This window comes from Cyanistes caeruleus, chromosome 2 (assembly GCF_971803275.1).
Source record: "Cyanistes caeruleus chromosome 2, bCyaCae1.hap1.1, whole genome shotgun sequence".
Lineage (NCBI taxonomy): Eukaryota > Metazoa > Chordata > Aves > Passeriformes > Paridae > Cyanistes > Cyanistes caeruleus.
The window spans coordinates 50,345,291-50,369,610 of record NC_141702.1 but is presented as its reverse complement, the minus strand read 5'-3'; positions in this window follow the sequence as shown (position 1 = coordinate 50,369,610).

Here is a 24,320-nt window from a genome sequence, read left to right as displayed (position 1 = left end):
TGCCTGTCCTGATAAGAATTACTGGGAAATGTCTCTTAGAATTTGGAAATATTTCTGCACGATCACATTTTACAGCCTATTACCAAAACATATTAAGCTTCAAGTGATGCAATGATCTACCATTTCACAAGGTTACAAGAAAATCTCACATTCGTTTGCCTTGCAGTGGAAACAATTGTTTCAGATGGAACAAATATCCTCACACACAACCCTTCTTCAGCTGAAACTGTGCTCAACAGGAAAGTACATCAGTGTCAGATCTGAGATATTTTCAAATATGTTCATAATTATGGACTAAGAGAGGGGTAAGAAGATCACAGCTGGGTTTGAGGTTTGAAGCCTTGAATTGTAGATGGCAGATTCTTTTCACTTAAAAAAAAGAAAAATATTTTGGGGCATTGAACTCTCTGGGAACTCTCTTGCCATCTATTGACATTTTGCCTTTTGGAGCAAGCAGCAGTGTCTTGGCAGTGCAAGGACTCCAGAACTTGCTTGCCTTTGGTTTGGCAGCACAATGTGTAAGGGCACAGTTGCACCGCAACCCAGGTGCAGTGTTGGAGTCCAGGCTCTGCCAAGTGTATCTCTGAGGCTGAACCTCAGGGTGACCTCCACACCCACTCTCTGCTGAATCCTTAGCAAAATCAGTGAAATAGTTCAGAGCCCACACTGCCCACTGCTGCTGCTTTTCTATGAAGACTTACCAAAGAGAACCAAAATTTGGATTATTTAGTATTTCCAGCTTTTAGCACATACTCTTGGTTAATACAGAACTCACTCCACTGTTTTCTTTGTAGTTATTACCTTAACAAAAGTGCAGCATTTTATTAAAAACCTTCTTTTCCTCATATTTCTTCCAAATAATCCCTCAATGATATTTGAGCAATCTGATTCACTAGAAAAGCCCTAGTGAATGTTGGAAAGCTATCCAGTTCTTTGACCATAATCAAATCTCCCATGGATACCACTGCAGTTCATGGTCTACTTCCAATTAAACATGTCTGTAGTTTGTGGAGCTCTTAAAATTAATCATATGCCTTCTCTTGTTTTCAATTTGCTTGCAAAAATCACTTCCCAGTACTTCCATGCATGGCACTGTCCTCGACCTGTGCCATTTGGGAGAGGAATCCACAGAACAAGTAACATGAGCTGAATATACAGTAAATGAAGATTAATATACACAGGCAGTGTGGATTTTCTTGGGTGCTTTCAAGGTAGTTGTGCAGTCACACACGTCCGTGGACGGCACATAACCTTTGGCAGGTTTTCAGTGATATCCCTTCTCACACATTTGGCTTTGAAGACAAAGTTATGAACAGTGCGTGGCCCTGTTTCATGCCCTGTGGAGGTAATGCTTTTCAGAACATCCAAGGAACAATAATGTGGTATTTTATGATTACCTAAGCACATAAATGTGCAGACTAATGCTTTATTTTATTTTTTTTTTCACTCAGTGGGTTGGTTTTTTTTTTCCTGTTTAAGGAATTTACGTCATGTAGAAATACAACTCACCTTTGAAGTAGCTGACCACAGTGCTTGCGCATTCTTTCAGCTGGGGTGACTGGGTTGGAGCCCACTGATGCACTCAGCACACCCTTGAGTCTATGAAACACAGCCATATCCACCCCCTGCCCCAAGTTTCAAAGGGTCATTGCTTGTTCAAAACAGACAGTGAAAGGCAATTGTCATCCTTCAGAGAGGTATCTGGTCTCACTTGGGTGGTACAGTGCATAGTCTATAAGAATATCTTCCCATAATTTTAAGGATAGTAATAATAAAAGGAGGATAATCACAAGACTGCCTCTTAGTGAGTTCGCCTTCCATTCCTTGTTGAAACTGGTCTCTCAGATTAATTCGATTCAAAGCTAGGTATTTCCCAGTGGAAAAGAAGTCTTAGTCAGCATAAGACAGATTTTGCTCTTACTGCCTGCAAAAGAAAATAATTGCTATTTTAAAATAGGCCCTGCTGTAAAAAACAGCAGACTGAAGCACCTAAAATGAAAGTGAGAAGTTTTCTATGACAGATGCCATTACATCAGAGCCCACCCTAGAGAATGATCACCATTCTCCGGAAATGCATTGCACTGTTGTACAGTCATTCGTCTACAATCTCAGAGTGTTTTATAAATATCATTAGAGAAGTAGTTACATTACAGTAAGTTCTTTTATGGACTTGGAAAGTTTGTCATGGAGAATATCAGCAGCTCTTCTGAGTCATAGACAGCTTGTGGCTCAACCAGAACGAGAAGAAAAATTTCTTAATGCCAGGGTCCATCCATTAAGCCCCAAATTATTCTGATTTGTTCTCTAGTTGCATTTTGGAATATCAGCTAGGAGGACAAAAAACTAAGTGCGAGTTTCTTTTTAAAATTTATGAGGATCACAGAGAAGGGAATTAAAGTGCTCAAAACTTGAGGGGATTATTTTCTTTCTGTTCTTTGTGCTGGTCGGTGCTTGCCACTTCTTACCACTAAGGTCTCACCACAACTTCATGGAGATACTCAGCTTGCTCACTTTCACATGCTATGTTTAGAAATATTAATTCACTCCTGTGTCACTGATGGAAAAAGGGAGAAGGCTAGTACTTGAAGGCTCAGGTGCTCTTCAGCTGTGCCAAGAAACTTCTAAACCTCATTAAAGATAGCTTAAACACCAGAAAAGTTGGTCTGAAAAGGATTTATCCCAAGATTGTAACCGATTCCAATCAATACATCCTCTGAACTAGTTGCCTCTGCAGAAACACTAGAATAGTATTCAAACAAAGATTGAGTATGAGTTCACAGATCCTTATGAATCTGGCTCCACCTTCTGTACACAGTGAAAATAAACATGAAATATATCGGACCTTGAATGCCCGGTAATCTTTTTGTTTATTTTTTTATTTCACATCAAAAAATCCAGCAGTGAGATGGTCTTACAGTATTTCATGAGCTTTTGTTTCTCTCTTTTGATAGTGTTGAACTTTCCAAGTCCTTTGGTCCCAAAGGATGTGAGATTTAAAAAACAAATATGGCGATTTCATGTTTTCAAACCACAGAGTAACAGAGTAAAAGTAACATTGTCTTTCACAAAATTGTCTTTAAATTCTTCAGGAGGTCTGGAAATTATGTACTATATTAACAGTGAAATAATAGAAAATTTCAGGATCAGTATTGACATTGTCTGCTATTTAGTTTTATGGGTAATCTCACAGAAGACAATAAATTTGCACACATAAAGTATTATCCAGCAATATAAATAAAGTATTTTATAAAAAAATAAAACCAACCTACAAAATAGCAATCTTCACAAATGAAAGAAAACCAGAGTAGGTAAGTCCCCAAAATTACTACCCAGGTGAAAATACTTTTGTACCTTTATTGATGAAAAGATTCTTTATTATCAAAAAAAAAAAAAAAAAAAAAAATGCTGTCCCATGATCATTTGGCTTTGGATGTTTAGAATAAGTGAGATGTTTTGACATAATTCTAATACTTTTTATCCAGGATTTACAAACAGCAACTGCCTTTCTATGGAAGTCTGAGAAGTCTTGCAGAGATTGATGAGTTTTCCACATGTGGCTGAACTGAGGAACAGAAAGTTTGGCTACTTTCAGAGGAGTAAGGAGGAAATGGGTGAGCTCCCTTCCCCTCAAGAAACCGTTTCTTTTAATTTTGACTTTTGGTCTTAAATAATTGCAGATTCACTCGCCATTTGAGTAAATTTGTTAGTGTGCAGCACTGTGTTTTACTAACAGAACAATGTTTTTACATTTAACTAAGCAATATCTTTGGTTACAGTGAATTAAACTGAGCTGCTTCAGTATTTAAATAAGGATTGAAGTCTAACTAAAAGGACTTTTTATCTAGAACATCAAAATGAACATTTTTTTATTGGTAGGCTACACATTGATATCTAGAAAAAAGTCCCTCTTTATGATCAGTTCCTATATAGAAGGAAACTAGAATCAATATTTTATAGTCTCTGTTATTATGTCATGCATTAGAATAAAATATGTTAATCACATTATAACTGTAACTGTTTGGGTTTTTTTTTATTCTTCACAAGATAAGAGAATGCTTTTGGGAATTCTTTTCCTGTAGATACAATTATTTTTAGATTGACATGTGGCTTCATTCACATTTCACTGAGTGACTCTGCTCACTCACCTGCAGACAGTCATTTATTTTGAAGTCTCCTCCCCACATGACTGCCAAGGAAACAAAGAGGCTTAGCTTTCCTCTCACTTTAAGAGGGTTTTTGCCTGCAGAAAAGAGAAATTTAATGCCATCTGAGAGAAAGGGCCTGAAGCACACTATTTAAAAAAAAATCTGAAAATCAAAGGCAGAGTGAGTGAGATGTTCCTGGCTGAAAGAGAAAGGTGCACTCACTTTTTTTTCTTGAAAGCACCACAAGGGTGTTTGAGGACATGAACATTTCAAGGTTTCCCACTCATTTCCCCTAGACTACTCTGTTGCCATTTGCTGTACAACTGCATATATGTTGGACAGAGTCACCTGAGGAGCATAATTGCTTCTTTCTTTTGGCAGCCTGCAGGATTAGTGGTGTTGTGGACATGAAAGGGTCTGCAAAGAGCTAAATGTCAAGAAATTCTACATAAAAGCAAAGTAAAAATTATTAATAGGGTTGACTGCTGGTAAAAACACAAATTGATTTAAAATATACTACTAATTAAAGGGTTCTCATAAGAACAGCTTTGGGAAAACAACTGGAAAATTAATCTACTGGAATTAGCAGTTTCTGTTATAAGATTTTCCCAGGAGGGAATCTTCCAGTATAATCCATGAGTCATTTTCTTAGGCAGTAAAGAACATCAGGCCCAGAAATCTGCTTTGAATTTAAATGTGTGTGCATTCATTAATTTAATTTCTCAGGAATTTTTAGATTAACTGAACTGAAAGAGAAATGTAGTCAAGTTACACAGTGTATCAGTAATTTAATGACTTGTACAAATGATGCATAAAGAATATAAGAATCCCTGGCTCCACAGCTTAGGCTGGGAACTGCTCATTAGTTACTACCAGCACTGTTCAGCAAACATGAACATAGGTGCATAAGGGAAGACATTACATAAAAAATAACAATAGCTTTCAGTTATTAAACTTTAATACAAAGTACATTGTATGAAAAGCATTCTAAAAGCATGTTCAATAATGTGAGAAAAATTAGTTGTAATGTACTGAGCATTAAAGGAAGGGTTTTCTTTTGCATGTCAAATTTGAATAGTAAAACCCAACAGCTTTACAACCTTCTGACGCTGTATTCAAAATAAACAACTCTCAATTACCTGCCCTAAAAACTGACACTGGTGTGTTATGCAAAAACTTAGTTCTTGCACACTTGATCACAATAAACTCCAAATGGGTCCTAATAAACTTTTCCATATGTACAGGATATTTTTAGAAGATGGAATGTAAGAATTAAATCAGTATTCCCACAACCAAGGTTATATCTGGCAAATTCTGTCTAAAATCTAAGTAAAAAATGGTAGACAATGCCTGTAAGTTGTTATCTCCTATAAAAAAAAAAAGTCCTTATATAGTAGCATATTAATGGTGACCTAGTGTTGTCAGCAGTGAGGGTGAGAATGAATACAGGATTTTGGTCCCAGTATGGATATGGAAAACTGGGGCACACAAGTCCTAATTTCTGGTCCAGCTTCCTTTTTCCAGTGATTACCAAGCTCTGGAAAAGCACAGACACCTGCAGAGCTCAGGAAGCACTCAGCTCACCCACAACCACCCCACACTGTGCTGCCCAGAGCCCCCTCCCATCCTTGCTCTGACCAAAACCCCAAAACACCCGAGGTGCTCCCAGCTCTCTCCCCAGAAAGGCCCTGTTTCACCCCATATTATCTGAAGCAGCCCAGGATGAACTGCTGTGTGGGGCTCCTCACGCCATCCTGTCCTTCCTGAATGAGGCTGCTTGTGATTCTGCTGCTGCTGAGATTCTGAGATTTTTGCTAATTATTTGGTGATTAGAACATCTGCTCCCAAAGTGGTAAACTTACTAGCAAGCCATACTGAGACTGTAAAGTTCAAAACAGTATCTTTAGCTTTCAAAGCCACTGCTCTAACTATAAAAACCAAGGACAACTGAAAAAAAAAAAAAATGATGCATCATTTATTCCTGTTGAGAAAGCTTCACTGTTTTGCAAAAACATGGCAACAGGGCTGTGGTTTAGCAGTGGACTTGCCCATGCTGGATTTATGGTTGGACTCAATAAAGGTCTTTTCCAACCTTAATAATTCTAAGAGGTTGGAACCAGATGATTTTTTATGGTCCCTTCCATCCCAAACCATTCTATGATTATATGAAAAAGAATTGAAAAGTTCAATAACATGAGAAATATTTGAGAAAAAGAAGTTTTTTTCTTAACATCTCTTTCAAAAATAGTCCTAAAAATGGGATAAGAATTCATAACACAATGTTAAAGACAGTAAATTTATTTCTGTCATTTTCAGATGATCACAACACAAGTGGAAACAATCTACATGAGCCTGAGGACCCTTTGGCCCACCCACTGCACACTACTCTGTGGAAATTGTGAGTGGCTACTACGTTTTGGATGAACTTCTTTATTTGGATGAGCTTCTTTATTCACTGTTTATTCTCCTCTGAGTAAATTCTTTCTCTTAAACCTAGAAAGCAGCCATGGGTATGAAGCCAGTTAGGCTGCTGTCAGTAGAAGATACTGCTGAAAATGTTTATTGATAAAGGAAGATCCTGCTGATTAGCCAAGTGAGCCAGAAAACAAGGGCTAATCTTGGGTACAGGACATGGAATTACACTATAAACTGCAAGTTAAATGATAAAACAGAAAAAAATCTCTTTGGATTACTTAATGAACAACTATATAAAACACAGATCTTTTTATGAATTCATGTAGAGTCAAGTGATACCGATGCACTTGCACAAATTTTTTTTGCTTTTCCACGGCACATAAATAGCTCTTCGTTACTTACCCAGCTTTTGTTCCCTGCCCTCAATACTATTTGATTTCAAGAAGGAATTCTACATCAAGAACAAAAAGGGTCTCTACCAGCCTTTGAAATGGAAATGTAGAAGTCTCAGTGTGAAATTGTAAAAGTCCTTGATATGCAATCTGCTTGACCCAAAGACTGCATCTGAGAAGTGCATGTGTTGGGAACCCTGGTGATATATATACCACCATAAAACAGCTCACTTCTACCAGTGGTCTCTGCTGTTACAAATCACTATGTGTTTTAAAATAAGTGCTTTGCTCTGATGGTGTAGATATGTGTAGATTTATTATAAGAAAGGCAACTGGAAATCAAATATTTATTGCCTAATTATTCTGAATATTCATGAAATCTAAGTGAACACATAAGGCAATAATATGCTCTTAAAAATGTGTGAAACATCTTTTGGCTCCTTTATGAACTCCCAAGAGCAGGACTGATAGGGAAAAGCATACTACTTCTTTTGTCCTATAATTTGTCCTGAGGAAGGTTTAGTCCCATAAAACTATGAGTGCTTGCCAGTGTTTTCAACTTAGGGATGAAAAAAAAACAACCAACAAAAGTATGAACAAAAATTATAACATCATTGCTTTTTTTTTTTTTTTCCTTGAAGATACTAAAGATATTCAGGAAAGAAGCACATTGAGTGTATTTGTGGATCAAATCCATAAAAGGGATCCTTAAACCATGGGACTGGTCAGTATGGCCACACTGATGACCACCACAAACACAACCTATTCAAAGTGCTGTTTTAGCTTAGAGAGATGCTTTTCTTACAGAGATTGAGGCACCAAGCAGCTTCACGCTCTCAAGACCAGATTACCCCTCAGCAGTCCCAGCAGGAAGCAATTAATGACTTCTTAGAAAATGAGGTGCCTCCAGACCTGGCTGTTGCTGACTTGGAGCTTCCAGGCTATTACAGCAGGAGAGGAAGGCCTAAAACATAATTCAGCACCAGAAACATTGTGCATCTTTAAACCAAAAATCTTTGACTTAATTCCAAATGCTATGCTGAGACGTAATCTTTCTTTCTGTCCCTGTTAATTACCGGTTTTACGACAAGCTCACATTTTTAATCAGCTCTGTAGACCAAGGTTGCAGAGAGATATTAGACACAATTTTCACATTATGCCAAGAAGAATAACTGCTGCTGGGCAAAAAGCCCAAAGGACTGTTTTGACATCCCAATCCTAACCAGGGTTGGAAGTTTCAGTGGCTAGAAAGAAGCATAATCTGCCAATACAACAAATTAGCCTCGAAGACATTGAAGGACGTAACATAAGAGTTTTTACATTGCCCCTATTCAGATGTGCCATACATCTGAATACAAAAGAAATTCTATACTTAGGAAAAAAATAGACATAAAGCCACAACGAAATGCTAAAAAGTAAGATTTTTTTTTTAATCCTAAAAATCCTTTATTATTATTATTTTTATATTATGATACGAAATAATTTCAAGGTAGGAATTTTGATTTATGCCAGACTGCAGAAGAAGAAGGAGGCAGGAGTTGGGCCGGGGGGAGCCGGGGCCGGGCAGGACGCCCGCGTTTCCAGCAGGGCCCGCCAGGGGGCGGTGCGAGACAGGGGAGCCCTCGGCCCCGCGCTGCCAACCACTGTTGGGGTTTGGTGTTTTGGGGGTATTGGTTTGGTTTGCTTTGCTTTGTTTTGTTTAGTTTTTGTTTCTGTTTAGTTTTGTTATGTTTTGTTCGTCTCAGAATTGACGAAATGTTAAAAACAAAGTTTCATTCAGACGTCAGGAGTCTCGGTTCATCATAACCACTCCTCTCTTAGCTCAGGAATGAATATCTGAGAATTACAAACTAGTGTGTTCAGAAGGGTTTCCAATTGAAAGTAATGATTCTTGTAATGTATTTCAAAGTCTTTAAAATCACGGTCTATAATACAATCTTGTCATACCATTTTCAGATTTTGACAAACTGATCAACAACATTTTATTTGGTTCTGTTTTTCCCGTAAAAGCCAAGATAAGATGGCAGAATTCTCGCTTGGTTATCTATCAGCTTGGATTATCTGGAAGATCAATCTGCTTTCAACAAAGAGAGTACATCTCAGAAAGTTAGTCCTTGCTTTTAATTTGTGTACCAGGATTTCTGCATGTCACAGAATCACGGAATAAGCTGATTTGGAAGGCACCCTCAAGGATCATCAAGTCCAATGCCCAGACTTGCACAGGACAACCCAAGGGTCACACCACGTGCCTAAGAGCACTGTCCAAACACTTCTTAAACTCTGCCAGACTTGGTGCTGTGATCACTTCCCTGGGGAGTCTGTTCCAGGGCCCAACCATCTTCTGGGTAAAGAACTATTTTCTAATATCCAACCTAAACCTTCCCTGACACAGCTTGAATCAATCCTCTTCAGTCCTGTCACTGGTCACCACAGAGACGAGATCAGTGCCTGCCCTTCCTCTTTCTTCCATCAGGAAGCTGTAATTGCCATGAGGTCTCCCCTCAGTCTCCTTTTCTCCAGGCTGAACAGACCAAGTGACCTCATCTGCTCCTCATATGGTTTCACCTCAAGGATGCTAATGATTTAATCTCTTTTTTTATATTGTGGCTGTCAAAACTGCCCCCAGCACTTGAGGTGAGGCTACCCCAGTGCAGAGCAGAGCGGGACAATCCCCTGCCTTGCTCAGCTGCCCATGCTGTGCCTGATGCATCCCGGGACACATTTACCATTTACATGGTGTAGTGATTTGGCTAGTACCCCAGGGTTTTAAAGGTCTATTAGTACAACTAATTAATTGTCATTAATTGTCTTCTTGGTGCTTTTCTGTCATTCATATTACTCTATTAAAATGTTGTGGTTCTTCTGGGAGCAATATGTTGCATACTTTTGTCAATAAACTACAGCACAGACATTTTTCATTAAAAGTGTCAGTCAGCTGCACAGAATGTGAGTGATTACTTGTAATTGATTTGGTCAATTCCTTCTGGGAAATATGATAGAGCAATTGTTTTAACAACATTTTCAATTTCAGGGACTGTATGTCAAGTCTTAGTTTTTTTCTCTGAAGATTATGTTTACCTGCAGAAAAAAAGGACACTTAGATCACTTGAGATCTAATTATCTCTAGACACACTGAAATTCCTTTACAGTAAGTTAATAGGAAAAAAGTGTCAACTGGTAATGATACTTGAGGACATGTTCCCATCTGATGTCACTTCTAGAAAGGGCACTGAATGCATTTGGGAGAAGAAGAACAAAACAAGCTCTAAGGTAAATAACCTTAGGTAATATGTGTAGTCACTGGTGGATGTAAACAGCAGGAGTTTAAACACTTTTTTTACTGCTCTTTATGGGATAATCAAAGTACAGTACAAGTGGAGGCCCTCCACTTGTACTGTAGATACAAGTTAACGTTGCAGTAAATAAATTAACAAAAAGTCAAGAATGCCATAAAAAAAGTTAGGAATTCCATTAGTCTTAAGCTGTAGCAGTCATGCAATAGTAAATTATAACCATAGTAAATAGAATATCTCATTAATTTAGACAATTCATTTAGGCACTTAAATGGTATTTCCATGCACAGTTTGATAATTACCAAATTATCTATTTTTCAGCACTATCCATTTAAATATTTACATTAATGTATTTTAGGAATGTCTTAGGAATGCTTCTGTAACGTGTAATTCCAACTCTTTATTTCCAGCATGAGTTATTTGTAACCTGCAGTTTGTGGTTGCTGTATTGATTGACTTCTTAAACCCACAAAGGACCTTCCAGAATGTGTACTCCTCTTTTTCTCCATTAAAAAAAAGACATTTATACACCCATATTAATTTGTTTCTAATATTTAATTTTCAGAAAAAAAATCACTGATAATTAGACATATCCTCTATGACTGTCCTGAAGGGAATGTAGAATACAGCATAAGATAGTAGACAAAACAGTTCCATCGAAACTCCAGCCTAGTAATAAAAGTAGAAATGAAGGACAGTTGTAAAGTTTGGGGTTATCTTGTTTGCCTGATTATTTGGTTTTGTGCAGGGAAGGTGAGAAAATACAGTAAGTGAAAATGAAAGGTAGAAAGATGATCTTGAATGAAGGAAAGTATTTTCCAGCTGCCAGGGAAATGAGAATTTTTGTTCTCAGTCTTTGTATGGCCTGAGTTGTTTATAACTCACAAACCCCCAAAAGACAACATTTTTGAAACAGCAAAACCCTAGGTGAGAGGACATAATGAAAGCTAATTTCTAGCTCTAAATCTTGATTTTGCATTTCAACAATTGGGGTCTTCTCCTTCATTGTACTGGGGAGACTTGACATATAGTCATAGGAAAAATGAAAGATGTCCTTTTCTTGTGTCTTCTTTGAAGGCTTTGAAGATCAGATGTTTTTAAACATCAAATCACAGAAGATGAAACTATCTGAAAAAGAAACAAAGCACACAGTGATGAAAACTCCTTATTGAAAGCCATGCACGGCCTGATGGATATGCACAAACTTATTCAATATTGCTACATACTTTTCTAGTAAACTGCTATCTCTTTAGAATATATATTTTAGAATTACAGTAGCTGGAAGGAACTCTCAACAGGGAGTTGCTCTTAACAGTGGTGAATCCTTCAGAAGCGTGAGGGTTTTTTATGGAAGAAAAATGCACGTAGGTCTGTACAAAATATTAATGGTACAAAAGAGATAGTGATGTGATTAATGCTTCAATATGGGTTATATTTCTATAAATGTAATATAATTTGTTCTTGAAACAACCATATTGAGGCATGTGTTTTATTGTGATCATTACACTGACGTAGATTTTCAGTTTTCCTTTTCAGTTTGGGTGTTTGTTTGTTTGTCTTTTTACCTTGTTTTCCATTTGTTCTCATAAAAAGCAGTGTGCCCTGCTCAGTATTAAACACTTTCCTAGATTAACAAAGTTCTCAAAACCAGATTTAGTACTGAAATAACTGGGACTTTAAATCAGGGCTCAGGGTGAAGCAAATAACGGATAAAGTCGGTAATGGGAATTATCTCTGTTTTAAGGGCTTAATTTGAAAGATAATTTCTAAAAGTATCTCATTTATGTAAGATTTAATGTTTGGATAGACTTAATAACAATTGTACCTCCATTATGAATTTTGTCCAAAGTTTTGGTGTGCACATATAGAGTTCTGCACCATTAGTGTTTTTTCTAGATCTTACTCTAACTCATTTGGTTACCTTTTTTTCACCAGTTTTTGGAAACTATTCTCTTTTTATCAAGCAGGGTTATATTTGACACATACCACCTCTGGCAATGTATTGAAGTAAGACATAGCTACGAAAAAGGCTGTATTAAAAGAGAGATTCAACTTTTTTCAATGTAAAACTTCTGTGGTACCAATTTTATCTACTGTACCTGGGATAGATAGTCAGCCTTAAAACTCACTATTAGAAAAATCAAAATAAACTGACATCTTGTAGGCAGGTGCAAAGTTTTTTTTGGAGATGAAAGGCGAATAAGGTAATCATTTGGGGACTGTGATTACTAAATAGGGAATGATATTCCAGTCTGCAAGTCTCAGTGTCTCCTCCCAAAGCTGAAGGTTCACAGGTCTTCCTGATCTAATTTCCTCTGTAGGTTACTCCTTTCTGTACTCCAGACTGTGAACCAGTAATTGTTTCCAAGGCTGAGCTTTTGCACAGGTAAGTGCACTAGTGTGATTTGCCAAATGATCAACAGGTTCATATCTTTTCCCCATATCTTAGTACCTATAGTTCAAAACAAACTTTTTTTCCACTTTCTGAGATCAAAACTCCCATTTTTCCAGAGACAGGGTCTTTCCTAGCAGTGATTCTTTATGTGGTTCTAGGAGCTGGTTGCCTTACTGCCTTACCCTGAAATTTTCCTCCACCTGTTAACGCAAACACAGGAATATAAATTCCTGTCAGGTGGTTTTCAAAATACCTTGGTTATAGAAGGATTAGCATTCAATATCTGTTGCATAGTGATCTTCCATCCAAAGCATAATTTGGCAAAAGACTTGAATTTTCTTTCTGTCTTGAATTGGCTGGTTTATGCATGTTTTTTTTCATTTTGGAGTTTAATTACTAAAATTCTCAAGATCTGAATTTGCTGAATTATTAAATAATGCTGCAGGGTGATGTAGTTTTTACATGGTCTTTCCATTTAAAAGCATGCTGGCAATTTTATCTGTTTTAAATAATTATTCATACTGAGACCAAAATAGCAATTAATTAATGTGAACAGTTTTGTCATATGGAAGCAAGGATATTGATGGCTGTGTATTTGTTGGAATGCAGAACAAAATTATACTAAACCCTTTTTATACAAGGCCCTTTACCCTTCAGCAGCTGAAGTTTTCTTCTATTATTTATTTGAATAATGTAATAATCTGTTGCAGCACAATTAAAAAGACAGATTGGACTGAACCCAATGCTGCTGTAAAATTCTGCTTAATTGGCACTGAAATTGGCTGCACTTACCTTTCTACATAAATTACTGTAGCCAACTAAAATGCAATGTTTCCATACCTGTAAAATATTCAGTATAATCAGGAAGGAGCAAGTTGTGCTTTAGGGTTTTCAGACTCGCCTACAGATGTAGCAGAATGCACTCACAAATAAAATCTTTGCCAGTATCAAAGTAGCAGATTACAGAACTGGCAAATAAATTCAGATTTGTTAAAAAGACAACACAGCTATTCAATAATTAAGAGTTGAATCCATTACTTTCTTGTTCTGAAAACAAATCTGTTAATGTTCAATGCACTCAGTAAAGACAGGCTGTGGTCTGTGTGTGTTTACATAAGAGAGAGCAAGAGGAAGACTCGCTAAGCACAGAAACATTAAGCTCCACATGTTCTCAACAGCTGCACAAGCTGGAAAATTGCTGGGCAATATCAGTCCAGCTATGTCACCTGCCTGAGAGCCTAGGGTGCATGGTTTTAATGTCATAGTCAAATTGCTGCATATGCTGCTGTCTCAATAATTGCTGTGGAGATGCAGCCTGTTCCACAAGTACCCTTCACCTTCCAAATTATTTCAGTGAAACTTGACTAGTGAAATTGAGTGAAATAGTGAGTTTCTGCCCAGGAACTCCTACAGAGATTCAGTGGGATGACTTCCAAGACAAGAGACTGCTTTGCTGAGAAAAGCTGGCAATCTTTGTGAATGGAGAATGGATTAGGTGGGAAAAGCTGAGGGATAATATAATATTTCTTTACAAAAAATAGTTTCTTTATATTTTTGATAATTTGCCATCATCAAAAATATAAATTTCTATCTGGGCACCAGGAATTTTATTAAGTGGGAGCTGCACTGAAGGGGTTTGCCGCCAAAGCATGATATGTATCAGAGATATCCATCTGCTTGTCTGATCCTTCCAGCTGCCATGAACTCTTTCTGCTGATCCTACCTCTTCTGGCAGCTGCAGGGCATGGATTTATTCTTATGGAATACCTCTTGTGGTCCACCTTTGACACAGCTCAGGGACCTCAATGGAAGCAGTATGGTGCCAAATTACCAAGCACAAGTAGCTCATTGGTCCACAGTATCAATCAAATTTACCTCAGTAAAACACAGAATTAAATCCATTTCTAACTTATTACAATAATATAAAATTGTTTCTATTGACTTATTTTAAAGTTTTGCCTCCATTTGTCTTTGAGAGGCTAAGTTCTTTGAGAGAACTAAGTTCTGTGTTCCCGCTATGAAACTCACACCCTTTTGATGGCCTCTGAACTGGAGCTCTTCTGGGGCTCAGTAAAGAGCTCTGAAAGGTGACTTGAACTGTGCAGCTTTGAAATACGTTTTTGTAGTAGGAAGCTGACAAGTATCACATTTCTACCTTGTGCATCTTTATTTTAAAAGATAACAACAATCAGATGCTAATATGCCAAACATCCATGCCTCTTTCACCTGTCACCTAAAAAGAAATATTTTCTTGATATAGAAAACTAGCTTTTTATATTTTTTTAATTTTTTTTTTTAATTGTTCCTGGAAAACAAAAAACTATGGGCTCTAACTTGAGTTAACCTGGGAAAATACAAAATTGATAAGAACAGCAGATTCTAAAAGAGATGTAACTTGGAGGAAAAAAACTTGTATAACAATTAGGGTCTTCTGTGTTAAAAAGCATGTTAAGACAGTGGCAGGGCTGAATTGATCCTTCCACCAGAAATCATAAGCCACTGTATTTAATTTATTAAATAAAGAAAAGGAATTGTCTTTCATTTTCATTTGTTTAATTTCTGTGTTCACCACTCTGATCCCACACACATTACGTTGCTCAGAGTTAAGGGGGATGAGTGTATTAGGGAAAAGCAAATAGACTGAACGAACATGGTAGACTTCAGTGACAGGTATGGTTTCATACACAGGATGTAGGAGCCTAAACAGAAATTAAGTAAATGTTAAGGATAAAATCAAGTTGCATGAATTGCACATGCCTATATTTACAGGTGACTAGGGCCATTTGGTCCAATTAGGATATACATGGGACTCTGAGAAAGACAGAAAAGAGATATAGGAGATGATCAGCTCTTTTACAAGACTTTTCTTTAAGTTCAACTAAAGTTGGTTCCTACATTAGTTGGCTTAAACCCAGCTTCAGTTTAAGCTCACCTGAAAGTGAGCTTACACTGAAGGATTGATTCAGCAGACTCAAACACCGAGTGCCATTTGGGATGCTTTAGGGCATTTCAGATATGTGCATGTGTCTGGCAGATGTGACACAGGACAAACAGGATGCCCACACTGTTCTAGAGCATCTGGATACCACACACTGGGCCCAAGAATATCTCAAACTAAATGCCATTCAGAGATAACTGAATCTGATGCTTATTGTCCCACAAAATCTTTCAAAAGAATTACCCACAATAATGTATTGTAATATAGCAAAAGGAGGCCACACTTAACCCAGGAATTTTCATGCGAATTGGTCTACAACAGAAAAAAGATTTTGTTAGCAGATGGACCATTTTCCCATTGTTATTTTTATGTTGTTCCAAATCATGTTCCCTGCAATTGCAGGGTACTTTAAAGTCCTCATTGCCAATGAAAACTCACAAATATCAAGTAAGATGCCCAGTTCTGCACTGCAGGGTGCTTCACATAGCCACATAACTACTTGCCCACAAGCCGCTGCTATTCCGCCAGATAGGGACGGAAACAACCTTATGAGATTCCTTTGAGTTCACTAAACAGAATGTTTTAATCAATTGTCATTTGTACTTTCATTCTCAGCACTGATGATGTGGAAATTAATGACCCATACACAGACAGAGCTGAAGCAAAGGCTGGTGGTTGCTGCAAGAGCCCCTGAACACTGGAGCACTTCTGTCACTTGCAGTCTGTCAGGGGAAAGGGGTGCACTGTTACATGCCAAAGGAGGCCAGGCAGAAAAGAACTTTAGCATGAAATCTATGACTCCATGCTTTAACATGGACCTCACCTCAGTTAATTCAGTCTGTGTTTCCTTTGGGCTCCTGTTTATGTGAATGGTACTGATGGAGATTTTGAATGCCATTTTAGCCAGGGGCTCCCATCAGTTAAAATATTATAAATGGAGGCTGACTTCAAATGGACTAACTTGGTGCTGTAAAATAAGCAAAAATAGGGAGAGAAATCAAATAATTTTAGATTTCCTGCATGCCTTCTATCCATTTACCACTATGCCATTAAATACCTTCTGATTTTGTTTTGTTTATTCTTCTAGTTAGCAACCTCTCAGTTAAGGAATTCATTTTTGCCTTGTTTGTTATTCTTAGGCTCTTGGAATAATCTAAAACAACTGACTTCAGTAGTGTATAAACTAACTGGTTTATAATTCAGTTCCACTGAATAATTTTCATCAACGTAAACACTTTAAACAAATTAAGTGCTCTTCCCTCTTGTAAGGTTTGAGATTAACAGTTCTAAATTGCTTCAGATTTACCCAGCAGGATACTTAATAATAATAATTCAAGAAGAATGCAAGTCAGTGAGTTTTCAGAGTTAGAATAGGTAAATTAAAGAATTTTGAAGGTTGAGAAAGTCATGGGAAAATATTAAATTGAAAAAAAAATCAATACTAACAGTGTAGCACTTTTGAAGAGAGGTGCTAAGTGTATGCAAACATTTATAGGGTAAAATGTCTACTATAGAGGAAGTATTATAGCAGTGCCAAGCTGAAAAGCACAGGACAAAGTTTCTGAGTATACAGAGACAAAGAATTGCTCTGAAGGAATAACTGAAGGAATCCAGTTATGGTGAAAGGGAAAAAAAATAGTATTATAATCTCACTTTTTTTAGGAAGCACAGAAAAACCTTAAACAGAGAAGGTTCCATGTTTCATTTGAAAACCACACTGCTTTTTAGTAATAACTATTAATCCATGTCATCCCCAAGCTGTATTGCTGGAAACTGAAGGAAAAAAAAAACAGTAAACCAAATGAAAAGAGTGTCAGAAGTTAAAATCATACAGACAAAAAGAAGGATGCCAAAGAAAAGAGAATGCCAGGGATTCTGTATTCCTTCAGGAGCTTCTTTGCTGTTATTTTTTAGCTAGAAGATGACCAGATATTGTGATAATGAATTGGACTATAAAACTATATTGAGTTATTTTCAAAATAGTAGCAGTGAGACTGGCTAAACACAATGCAAATCTGATTATGTGAACTCTCACAAAGGTTGTCATTTCTGCCACAGCAAAAAAATCCTAACAAAACAAGTCAAGCATGTACTAGAAAACTCTCCTGGAATATCTTGTAGGGGAAAATTCCTTGTCAGACTTTAGGACAGAGGGTATGACCTTAAGAGCCAACTTTCAAAGGGCTTTCATCTTTGGCTGTAAATCGAGTATGTTGCCTGCAGGCACAAACAGGATCTATGCTTGCAGATAAGATTTTGCAATGTTCTCAGATCACTGCTGGGTCAGTCACTCACTTGCATGTAGTAGATCTGCAAGAGACCATTAAAGACTCTTGTAAAGTTGCTATGACAAGTCATTTCCTTCTCTAATTCAAGCATTTCTGAAACAGACCATGCTAATCTATGAATAGCTTATAGCATTAACATGTTCAGGAATGTTCCACCCTTTACATCCAGCAAGACACTGTTTCCATCAGCAAGAGCAAATGGCATTAAGCACTGAGTTTATTCCATCAGCAGGCTCATAGCTTTGCACTACTGGGAATGTAATGTCATTATATAATTCTAATGTCAACTTTAATTTCATTGTGACTGTCTTCAACTTACCTCTTTCACTGTAGTTTCCTCAACCCTTTTTCTCTTTTTCTTCTGGTCTTTCATGCTGGTCCTTCTCTCTTTTTCTGCAAAAATCCTAGCTCCTACTCCAGCCAAAAGTATCTGCTCTGAGTCTGCAAGAAGCTGCAGGTTTTATTGTGCTTTCTGGCATCCTTATACTGAGGGTTTATTTTCAAAAGTAGTTGAACTGGAAGAATGCAAACTCTTTATTCAGCTTTCTTAAATAGTAATTTCAAATTTCAATTTCCTGCTGTTATGGACAAGCACTACATGATAAACTGGCACACACACAGAACAGATGCCATTAGCTGGAGAGGAAGAGTGCACAAACAGAAGTTGGAATGCTTTATCCACAGAGGATATTCATTCTTGTGATGCTAAAGTGGCTCTCTTAATTAGTTTTGGGACGCTTCTCCCATTACTTAGAACTGATGCAGGAAGGTAGCCTGAGATTTTCAGCAGTGGCTGGCAGCGATGTGTGCAAAAGAGACACAAAGGAGCTGTGCGGAGCGTGAATACACAGCGTTTCCTAAAGAGCATGCCCCACTAAAGGTCCTTGAAATATGCTTAAACACCCCAAAAATCAACTATGTTTTCTAAAAACCCTCACCTCCACCTTTTAATATTCTCACAGTTGGTCACTCTGAATAAGCACTCTGAGGGAGCTCTGAATGGCCATCCCCTTTCTCCTCCTAGTGGAACCTTCTTCCATACCCACTGAAATTAGTCAAATCACTTACACAGTGATCAAAATTAACACAAGAACCCCAGTGTGTTTTTGCATTAAAGGAGCTGCCACTATTACTTTAAATAATCAAATTCAGGTGGTATTTTGTTTCAAGCCTCCAGAAAACACTGCAAAAACCACAAGGCAGAAATAACCTCTCAATACAAGCACACATCTAGCCTCCTTGCCTTTCCTTTATCCTTGATGCAACCACTTCTTTCCTGCCACTCAACACATAGATTCTGTTTTCTTTGTATCCAGTCTTCTATTAAAATGCATTGAGAAATCACTGTGTAGCTATAATTAATTTTTCCTCTCTTGCCCTCAAAAGACATGCTCAGGGTGCAGTGAGGGCTGAGTGCTCCTCAAGTGTTATAACTGCACTAAACCATGCCAAAGCCTCAAAATTTAGAGGAAATCTTAGCTAGAAGCACAATGCAAAAATGAGGGAAGTGTAGAAAAGATCCTCAAGTATCTGTGTTGGAGCAGATCAAGTCATAACCACAGTATCTGTACATTTTCTTTTAATTAGCAAAGAAAAATAATTTTTTCATGTGCCATTTTATTAAACATAATGTTGCCAAATATGCTAGTAGTTTTTAAAGCAAACACATAGCCCCATCAAGTTTTCATTTTTCTCTTTTTTCTTTTTGTATAATTACAATGGAAGTTGCAAAATGGGACAGAAGTGTATCATCAGTAGACAGAGGGAAAGAAGAGGCTGCTGTGACTTCTATTAAATCGCACAGACACAGCACACATAGCAAGGTGTATAACCAGTGTTTAACAAGTATGCAGCACTGGTCAAACACTCTCCTCCTTGGTGGAAAAAGTGGGAACTTTATGGCCAGCTCAAATGTTCAGTCTCTGATCTGTCAGAGGTTCATATGGCTCACTGGACCCTGTACAGCTGCTTGCTTGCTTTCTCCACTGGACTGTGGGTTTTTAGTACTATGTACTAGTCAGACACAGGCTGAATGGTCAAGGGCAGGGAAGGTAATATTGTTATAAATGTATGATGTGAGCATTATTTCTGACATTTATAATGGAAAATTAAAACATTTGCTGTACACTTTTATAGTGTGTGACTAGGAATATGAGGCACTATGGTGTTGTGCTGAAGCAAAAGTCTAAAGCAATGGAAATACTTATTTCTTAAATATTTCTGCCACCATCACATCATTATATTACTAGATAGAACTACTGTTGCTCTTGCTGTTAATCTCTTACTCAGTACATGCATAATCAGCATGGGTCTAATGACTTGTATTTGTAGCTAGATCAGTGGCCATAGGCACTGGCATATGGACTGTATGTTTCCTGAACTGTGCACTTTATTAGGCAGAGCTCATTACCAAAGGAGAAATGCTTCAGCCCTGCTGGGTGGGCAGGGATCCTGTTCTGGTTTCCTGGGACCAGATTCCTATTCCAGGCACCTTGCATCTAGAGACCAACACAGGATTTAGATTGTGAATGACTTCATTTATCCTTTGAGTAAATAAAGTTCCACAGTTTAAAACTCGCATTACTGACTCTGGGTTTTTCTCCACTGAAAAAAATAGCAAGGGAAGGAATTCACTGTGCTCAGACCCATTGATTGGACTGAAATGCAGCTCAGCTTACACTGCAGCACCATCTCCTCAGGTCCATTAGACTTGTTAAGTGCCATCTGAAGGTCTGCTCAGGAACACTGATAGCAGAAGCCTTTACAACAGTCTGGTCCCCTTAAAAATAACTGAAAAAGATTTTGCAGACTAGGAAAAAAAAAAAAAAGTAGGGATATGAATGGAATAAACTCTGACTTGTCTGACAGTAACTTAGTAATTCTAAAGAATAAGATTTTATCTGAAAATTATTCTCCACTGTTCCCCCAAAATCTGACTCAAACATTTATTAGCTAAATAACTGCTTTAGATTTAGTGTTTTGTCCTGAAGATCTGAGAAAATTTAGACTTTGTGGTTTTTTTGGCCCCTCCAACCCTGTACAGCCTAATTCAGTCCAATAATCTTCAAAATACTTTTACGTAACTCTTAATTTACCACACAGTAAGCTATATTTTCATGTAAAATTAGTTTAATTTTCCTGTTAATAAAACCATTTAAAGCAACATTCAGTAATGTAGTGAAAACAGGTCTACAGTTTGACTTCTTGTATCACAAGTTACCAATCGTCATGCGGAGAGGGAAAAACAGTACAGTAAAGCAAATGCCTGATCAGGAGGAATACATCTAAAATTCAACAAGCAGAGTATCACTTCTACAAAGCACATCCATCCATAATTCTTCAAATGACTGTAAAGAATTAATAAATTTTTAAAATGCAGTTTCAGCTTTTTAAGAAGGAGTTAGTGAGGCACCTTGCCACTGTGCTGCAACCCTTTTGCTGCTTGGTGCCTGCAGACACATTTTTCTGTCCGATTTCATGCTTTGCTCTTCTCCCTCACTTCAGCAGACCACCAGACAACAACCACAGGCACAATGGGGAAATGTTCCTATGATGTGGTTTCTGAAATTTGTCTGTTTTTCTTTTCTTGGCAAAAGCATATTAATTTTGAGCTCTGCGCCAGTCCTGTTCCCACTAAATGATAGCTGTGTGAATACATGGGAGTGCTGAATTTGGCTTTTTGTGTTTAGCTAGTTTCACAATGACTTTTTCTGGCTCAGCGCTCATTCTGGCAAATAAATTCAAATTCTAGTTAGTAGGGTTGCCACTTAGCAAATAAGCAATTTTTTTATCAGCAGATAGATTTATTCCCGCTACTTTGATTTTCTTTTCTTTTTCTCTGACATTTAAAATCAAATCCTCATTTTTAAGAACCCTCTAGAGTTTACACTAGATTAAATTTTCAGGTGTAAGTAAGCTGTTGTTCAACCTCAACAGGGCTCAGTCGTGCCTGGCGCCTACTGTAAGCAGTTTAAAAAGTTACTGGCATGATAAGAACAGTCTTTCAAAAGGAAAAAAAAATAGTATTATAATAATAATAATAATAATATTTCTAAACATATCCCTTACAGAATGCAGACACTGACAGTTGTACAAAGGCTATATGATAAAAATGCTTGGGAGGTCTTTTCTGCAGCCTTGCTACAGAAGGCTCAGTGCTGGGGTTGGACTGGGGTGCTCCTTTCTTGTTCAAACAGAACAGGTCCCAGGGCAGATGCACTGGTGGCACTCCACTGCCACCAGCCTCCAGGTAAACACAATCCTCTAACTACTCTTTGTCCTTTGAGCACAACCATCCAACTGCTTTTTAACCAATTATCTGTCCACCCATCCACAGTGCAATGACTCTAACTTAGTTCCAAGAATTTTGAAGGAGACTCTGTTGGAAGCCTTGCTAAAGTCAAGGTAAATGACACCCACTGCTATCAGTTTGGTAAGGTGTAATTGATCATTCCCTGGAAAATCCATGCTGTCTGTTGCCAAGCTCTTATTTCTTCACCTGCCCCCAAAATATCCTTCAAGAGGACATGTTCCATGGTTTTCCCTGCAATCAGTGTTCTGGAAACTACTCTAACTAGTAGAAATTTTTCCAACCTCTATGTAAAATAAATTGTATTGCATGTCCTTCTCTACTGCTAGACCGATTTGAAATCTTCAGAGTGGATACCACATTTAATTAATCACTGAACTTCATTTTAAGTTGGTGTCTTCAAGAGCCCCATTCATTAAATTCTACTTCTTTCATAATATCTTTTGTCCATTGTTTGACAGCAGAATTTAAGGCTTAGTTTATAAAATCCCCATCCAAGCTGCCGAAATCTATAGGTGAAGGAAACTTTTATCCGGAAGATAAATGATAACCATAATTAATTCATTTGAATTCAGTATAGAATAATGCTTTTATTTTAATTTATTATTCGAGTGATATATTTATTTGCACACTCTTAATTGTCTGTTTTTAAAAAAACCTGAGTTATGGTTTTAAAGGTTAAACACAAAAAAAGTTAGAAAATATATTGGTTTGTGTATTAAAACTGTATTTGGGGTATATGCCCATTCCTAGTATATGAGTGCCTACTAAGATGCCCAAAAGCTGGTTTTGCAAGAAAAGTTCACTTGCAATTTCCAAATTCTGACTCAGAAAGTACATAATTTTTTTAGCATATTGCTTCTTGCTTTCTCCTATTATTTTTATTCTGTGACTGTAAACTGACGGGGACTGTTCTTTCTGTGGTTAGATAGCACCTGGTCAATGCAGCTCTGGTGAGTGACTGAGACTCCTGGCAACAGTGAAAGGATCTGCAACATCCATCTAGTTGCTAAGTTCTGAGACACTTCTAGATTATGTGTCACTGCTCAAAACGATTTTGCCATAGCTGTATTTCCTTCCTTCCCTTCTCCATACCCATGGAGCTTAATATGATGAAATGGGGGTTACAGTTGCCTGGTTTGTGTGGGAGACAATTAACAAGAACTGAGCTTTTCTTCTCTTTGTGCTCTTGCTCTGCATATCATGCTTCAGGGAAACACAAAATTTGGGGGTACTGCAGCAGATTTGGAGATAGAGCTAATTCCAGTCCTAACTGTGTATTTTGGCATTCCATTAGAAGAATAACTGTTTTTTGCTTTGGCTTCTGAATCAGCCCAGCCACAGAGTTCCACAGTCTGTGAATATTTCAGCTTGCTTGTCTTTACTTGTGGTTCATGAGTTAATGAAGGTCAAAGTATGAGGCATTTACATCTCAGCAGAAACTTACCAGAATTTAACAGGACAAAGAAATATTTCATCAACTATAAGTAGTACTCCTCTCAAAAATTCTCCTGCAAATATAGTATATATATATATATATATTATAAGTGTCTTGTAGAAAAATTTGAAAGAATGCTATTAATGCAAAGTGTATAAAAGCTGATATTTAGCAGAGTTTCAAGTTAGTAAAAGGACTGTAACTTTTAATTACATCTCTGTAGGCTATCTGCAGAGCTATTAGCCAACAAAAATGAGGATATGCTTTGAGAACTGTGTCCAGTTTTCCACTCCACGATTCAAAAAAAGACATGCACAGACTAGAGAGGGTCCAGATGAGTGCCACAGAGATGATTCAGTTGCTGGAGAACCAGACTTACACAGAAAACTGAAGTAATTAGGCTTTTCCTCTCATGAGAAGACTCATGTGACCTCATCACAATTTTCTAGTACTTAAAGGGCAGTTAAAAAGCAGACAGAAGGTCACTTCAAAAGGACACACATGAAGAGGACAAGGGACAGTGGGCTCAAGCTCCTTAAGGACAGGTTTCATCTTGAAATAAGATACAGATTTTTCACAGTGAGAAGAATCAGCCATTGGAACGATCTCCCAGTTATGTGATAGTCTCCATCAGTGTAGGTTTTTAAGATAACACTGGACAGGGTGCTAGATAATGTCATTAGGGCTCCCTTTCACATGAAAGTTTG